The 6,535-nt window shown below is 41.4% G+C and overlaps 1 non-coding gene across 1 annotated transcript; it reads left to right on the top strand.

The window, feature by feature from the left end:
- The first annotated feature begins 3,803 nt into the window (after positions 1 to 3,803).
- Positions 3,804 to 3,910, top strand: LOC141662812 (small nucleolar RNA R71). The gene has a single exon (XR_012550908.1). It is a non-coding gene; the product is annotated as a small nucleolar RNA R71 (small nucleolar RNA).
- Positions 3,911 to 6,535: the final 2,625 nt, after the last annotated feature.

Genomic DNA, 6,535 nt, shown 5'->3' with positions numbered 1-6,535 from the left:
CACCCTTTCTCGTCAAATTTCCCACTCTTTGGCAACGATCACACCTTAAAACAAACTGATGAGCATCCTTAAACAAAGTAGGCCAGAAAAAACCTGCTTGCAGAATACGAGCTGCTGTCTTCTCACCACCATAGTGTCCACCATAAACTGTGGAGTGGCAGTCTCGTAATATCCCCTCCGTCTCACAGAATGAGATCCATCTCCTGATGATCTGGTCAGCTCCCTGTCTAAACAAATATGGTTCATCCCACATATACCACTTCACCTCATGCAAAAACTTCTTCTTTTGAGCTGAGGTCAAATTAGGAGGCATTATATTGCTGACAAGATAGTTTACAATATCTGCAAACTATGGCTCTTCCTCCTGAACTGCGAACAACTGCTCATCCGGAAAACATTCGTTGATCAATGTCTTATCTTGTGAAGTAGACTCGGGATTCTCCAACCTAGAGAGATGGTCAGCTACTTGATTCTCAGTATCTTTTCGATCCTTGATCTCCAACTCAAATTCCTGAAGTAAGAGTACCCAACGAATGAGTCTCGGCTTCGAATCCTTCTTGGAAACCAAATAGCGAATGGCCGCATGATCAGTGAATACTGTCACTTTTGTCCCAAGCAAATAAGATCGAAATTTCTCGAAACCAAAGACTATAGCCAAGAGTTCCTTCTCGGTAGTGGTGTAGTTCATTTGGGCCCCATTTAAGGTCTTACTAGCATAGTAGACCACATGAAAGAGATTATTCTTGCGCTGCCCAAGAACTGCACCTACCGCATAATCACTCGCATCACACATCATCTCAAATGGCTCTGTCCAGTCTGGTGCTGTAATAACTGGTGCAGTGATCAAACTCTTTTTGAGAGTCTCGAATGCAATTAAACATTCATCATCAAATTTGAAAGGCACATCTTTCTCAAGCAAGTTGCACAATGGCTTAGATATCTTTGAAAAGTCCTTGATGAACCGCCGATAAAAACCCGCATGACCAAGAAAACTACGGATTCCTTTCACAGAAATAGGTGGTGGAAGATTTTCAATGACTCCCACCTTGGCCTTATCCACCTCAAGACCCTTTCTAGAGACCTTATGCCCGAGAATAATGCCTTCACGCACCATAAAGTGACATTTCTCCCAATTGAGCACCAAATTCGTTTCCACACACCTTTTGAGCACGGCACGAAGATTATTCAAACATTCATCATACGAATGTCCAAAGACGGAGAAGTCGTCCATGAACACCTCGACATTATTCCCAATCATGTCAGAGAATATAGCCATCATACATCTCTGAAAAGTGGTCGGTGCACCACATAACCCAAACGAAACTCTGCGAAAAGTAAACGTGCCAAATGGACAAGTGAAGGTAGTCTTTTCCTGATCCTCTGGTGTAATACAAATATGATTATACCCCGAATAGCCATCCAGAAGACAATAATACTCATGACCAGCCAACCTGTCAAGCATCTGATCAATGAATGGAAGAGGGAAGTGATCCTTCCTCGTGGATTTGTTCAACTTTCTATAATCCATGCATACTCTCCATCCTGTAACTGTTCGAGTGGGGATGAGCTCGTTCTTCTCATTTGCTACCATAGTAATACCTCCTTTCTTAGGCACACATTGTACGGGGCTCACCCAAGAACTGTCAGAAATAGGATAAATGATGCCTGCATCCAGCCATTTCAGAATTTCTTTTTTCACCACCTCTTTCATGATAGGATTAAGTCTGCGCTGCTGCTCAACAGTTGGCTTACTACCCTCTTATAGCAGAATCTTATGCATACAATATGAAGGGTTGATCCCTTTGATGTCTGCTATGGTCCATCCAATAGCTGATTTGAATTCTCTCAAAATCCTTAAGAGCTTGTCTTCCTCACTACCTGAAAGGTCAGATGCAATAATAACAGGTAAAGTAGATGCATCACCTAAAAAAGCATACCTCAAGTGTTCAGGTAATGGCTTGAGCTCCAAGGTAGGCGCTTCCTCAATTGATGGTTTGAGCTTTCCTTCAGCATTCTTGAGGTCAGAAGTACCAAGAGATTCAAACGGCATGTCCAGCTTTCGCTTCCAGGGAGAAGCATTCAAATATTGTAATTGCTCGTTGCCATCTTCATCATCACTGTCAAAATCCCCCACTAAGGCCTTTTCCAATGCATCGGACATTAGCATGTGATCGAGTTCTGAAGTAACCGCAGAATCAATCACATCCACTTTTAAGCACTCCTCATCTTCTGTAGGGAATTTCATTACCTTGAACACGTTGAAGGTCACATCCTGATCTTGTACCCGTATAGTAAGTTCACCTTTCTGCACATCTATCAAGGTACGGCCAGTAGCCAAGAAAGGTCTTCCCAAGATTATGGGAATCTTCTTATCTTCCTCAAAATCCAGAATAACAAAATCTGTAGGGAAGAAGAGCTTATCCACCTTGACTAGCACATCCTCCACTATGCCCCTTGGGTAAGTAATAGAACGACCAGCCAATTGTAGAGACATGTAGGTGGGTTTTGGATCAGGCAAATCCAACTTTTTAAAGATCGACAACAGCATCAGATTGATGCTTGCTCCAAAATCACAAAGGCACTTGTCAAAAGTCAACTTGCCAATGGTGCAAGGAATGGTAAAGCTACCTGGATCTTTAAGCTTTGGAGGTAACTTTTGCTGCAGAACAGCGTTGCATTCTTCCGTTAGAGGAACGGTCTCAAGGTCATCCAATTTCACCTTCCTTGAAAGAATACTTTTCATAAACTTCGCATAACTAGGCATTTGCTCCAGAGCCTCGGCGAAAGGTATATTGATGTGAAGTTTCTTGAACACCACCAGAAACTTACCGAACTTTTTATCCAGCTTTTGTTGCTGCAATCTCTTAGGGAAAGGTGGTGGAGGATAGAACTGTTTCTCCCCTGTATTACCCTCAGGCAGAGTGTATTCAACAGTAGTCTTCCTTGGTTCCGCCGCTTTCTCCTTTTGCTAAGCTTCTTCATCTCTAACTTCAGCTTCTCCTTCTTTTACCTTTTCAGCATCAGCAACTTTCCCAGACCTTAAGGTAATAGCCTTGACTTGTTCTTTAGCTTCCTTCCTGCCTGGTACTTCCGTGTCACTAGGAAGTGTGCCAGGTTGACAATTCAGCACTGCATTGGCTATTTGACCGATTTGATTTTCCAAGGTCTTGATAGAAACCGCCTGACTCTTGCATAACAGCTTAAGTTCCTCAAAATCAGCACTAGTAGGTACAGCTGCACTTCCCTGTTGAGGATATGATTGCCTTTGAGCATACTACTGTGGTTGCTGGAATCCAGGTGGATTAAACTGTTTACTCACACCTTACCGATATGGTGGCTGAATAGCATTCTGATTATTACCCCAGCTGAAATTTGGATGATTTCTGTTGTTAGGATGATAAGTAGCTGGCACAGGCTGCTGTTGTCGCTGATAATTATTCACATACTGAACAGATTCATTAATAAGAGAACACTGATCCTTAGCATGAGAACCTGCACAAAGCTCACAGACCATAGCTATTTGATTAACTCCATATGTAGCTAGAGAATCGACCTTCATCGACAGCGCTTGGAGCTGCGCTGCAATAGCGGTGGCTGCATCGACTTCCAGAATACCTGCTACCTTCCCAGGCATCATCCTCTGAGTTGGGTTTTGATGCTCATTTGCAACCATAGTCTCGATAAGATTATAAGCCTCAGTATAGCTTTTGGCCCATAGGGCACCTCCAGCTGCTGCATCGAGCATGGGCCAAGATTGGGCCCCCAAACCATTATAGAAACCAGTGATCACCATCCAATCGGGCATTCCATGATGTGGACACTTTCTCAACATTTCCTTGTAGTGTTCCCAAGCTTCGCACATAGATTCTGTAGGTTGCTGCGTAAACTGAGTAAGAGCACTCCTCATAGCAGCAGTCTTTGCCATCGAATAAAACTTCACCAGAAACTTTTGCGCAAGATCTTGCCAAGTAGTGATGGACCCAGCTGGTTCAGAATGTAACCAGTCCTTAGCTTTATCCCTCAGTGAGAATGGGAAAAGCCTCAGCTTGATAGCCTCATCAGTCACGCCATTATCCTTGAAAGTGCTGCAGATCTCGACAAAATTCCTTATATGCATGTTAGGATCTTCAGTCGCAGCTCCTCCAAAAGAAACAGAATTCTGCACCATCTAAATAGTGCCCGGCTTGATTTCAAAGGTGTTAGCTTGAATATCCGGATGAAGAATGCTTGACTGAATGTCATCAATTTTAGGCCGAGAAAAGTCCATAAGAGCTGGATCAGCCTGAACAATACGATCACCCATGATTACTGGTTCTTTCTGCTCAGTTCCTGAATCCGAAATCTTCAAAATCTATCTTCTCCGGAATATCAAGAACTTCGTCTGTCTCCTCAGCTGTATCTAAAGTCCTCTTGCGAGTACGAGAACAAGTTTGCATAAACGCTCGCTAAAGTACCTGAAACACAACTAGAAATAATAAGTAACAACTACGTCCTAATCACTGAGTCCTAACGACCAATGATGTTAAGTACATAAACTAAACAAATACGCCGAGTCCCCGGCAGCGGCGCCAAAAACTTGTTAGGGCGAAAACACGCGCTAATAATACACGAAAGTATACGCGTTCGCAAGTAATATAGAATACTTTCTAGTTCGTTCCCACAGAGACTCAGACTAATTATTATTTAATTAAACTCACTCACCAATGTATGATTACTTCTCAATGTTAAGACACTAACACTTAGAATTGTTTGACTAAATATTAACTACAATTAACTACTTAATTAATCACTTAATTAACACTTCGAATTAACCATATTAAAACACTCACGAGATCATAACTTCATTACTACTTCCTTCAATAGTTATTGTTATTACCCTTAGCATGCAACAGTGATGATATTAATTGAATAACACGAAACTGATAAAAGCCAACTTTCATTGTACTAATACCATTCTACCAAACATCCAGAATTAAGATAGAAGTTGAATAGGCATCAATTATGTTGAGTTTCTATATGTCTACAGAAATTGACAACATAACGATTTAAGCACAAGTTATTCCTTTTGATTACATAGGGCGAATAAAAATGTTAGAGTTACCCACTAATCATGCACATCATACATGAACCTATGCTAGCATGGCAAGTTCTAAATCTCAAGATCCATCGTCGCTTCACAAGAGATTAACACCCTATCTTATATGTTCGCGACGCACATAAGACGAATACGCACAACCAATACTAGATATCATACAATCATCACACACTAAGGTATTAAACAATTAACTAAAGAATTCCATAGTAAATCCGTTACGACCCCATGATCACGATTAGCCCATAATAGCACTTATCGTCATCATGGGTTCATATAAAAACATGATAAACAAACACAAAAGAATAATAATAAACTAATTATATTAAACCAGAGTACGTCACAAGAGTAATTAGGTTTAAAGCAAGAAAACTAGCATCCAACGTTATAACGAATTAAAGAATCACAAGAAAATATGCTTCCTCTTCATTGTTGTGTGCTAAAACGGTCTTCCTCCTTATCTCCTTCGCTCCTTGCTTAATACCACGATCCTACCTCGTGAAAACGTCTCCAAATCTACTTATATAATAGTCCCATAAAACTCAGATTACATAGAAGTTGGAAGCTAAACAGAAGTATAAGTCTTAAAATAATTATTTAATTTCCCGACCCTACGCGGCCGCTCAGCTTTCTGCGCGGCTGCTCAGCATAGCTGAGCGGGCGCTCAGGACCCTACTGAAAAATTCCTGAGTTTGCTCATTTTCTTCGCCGTAATTTGCCCCTTTCTTTCCTCTCGCAATGGTGAACATATGCCATGGCTTATTCTTGATGATTACTCCTCCGAAATGCAACTAATACCCTGAAATGCATAAACACTAGAAAAACACATCAAATACACAAAATACTTGATTTCAAGGCACCAACTTAAGCCATTTTAAGACGTTCTAAGTGGTATAAAATGCCACTTATCAGGTGGCATGCCAATACTGGAGTGATAGATGTTGTTATAAGAGAATTCTACTAATGGCAAGTGGTCGTCCCAACTTCCTGCAAAATCGATTGCAAAACTGCGCAACATGTCTTCGATTGTTTGAATTGTCATTTCGCTCTGACCATCAGTCTGCGGGTGATATGTCGTACTCATGTTCAACTTCGTGCCAAGACTCTCTTGAAATTGCTTCCAGAATCTCGAGTTAAATCGGGGATCTCTGTCTGAAACTATCGATACGGGTACTCCATGCCTTAGTACGATTTCACGCACATACAGATGAACCAACCTGTCCAATGACGACTTCTCATTAATTGGTAGGAAATGCGCCAACTTCGTAAGGCGATCTACTATAACCCATGTAGCGTCATGTCCGGATTTCGTTCGCGGTAGTCCCACTATAAAGTCCATAGCAATATTTTCCCATTTCCATTCTGGAATCTTTAGGGGATGAATTAATCCGCTTGGTCGTTGATGTTCTGCCTTCACTTTCTGACAAGTATAACACTTTGCAA

The sequence above is a fragment of the Apium graveolens genome, chromosome 5 (assembly GCF_009905375.1).
Source record: "Apium graveolens cultivar Ventura chromosome 5, ASM990537v1, whole genome shotgun sequence".
Taxonomy (NCBI): Eukaryota; Viridiplantae; Streptophyta; class Magnoliopsida; order Apiales; family Apiaceae; genus Apium; species Apium graveolens.
This window is presented reverse-complemented; position numbering and strand designations above follow the sequence as displayed.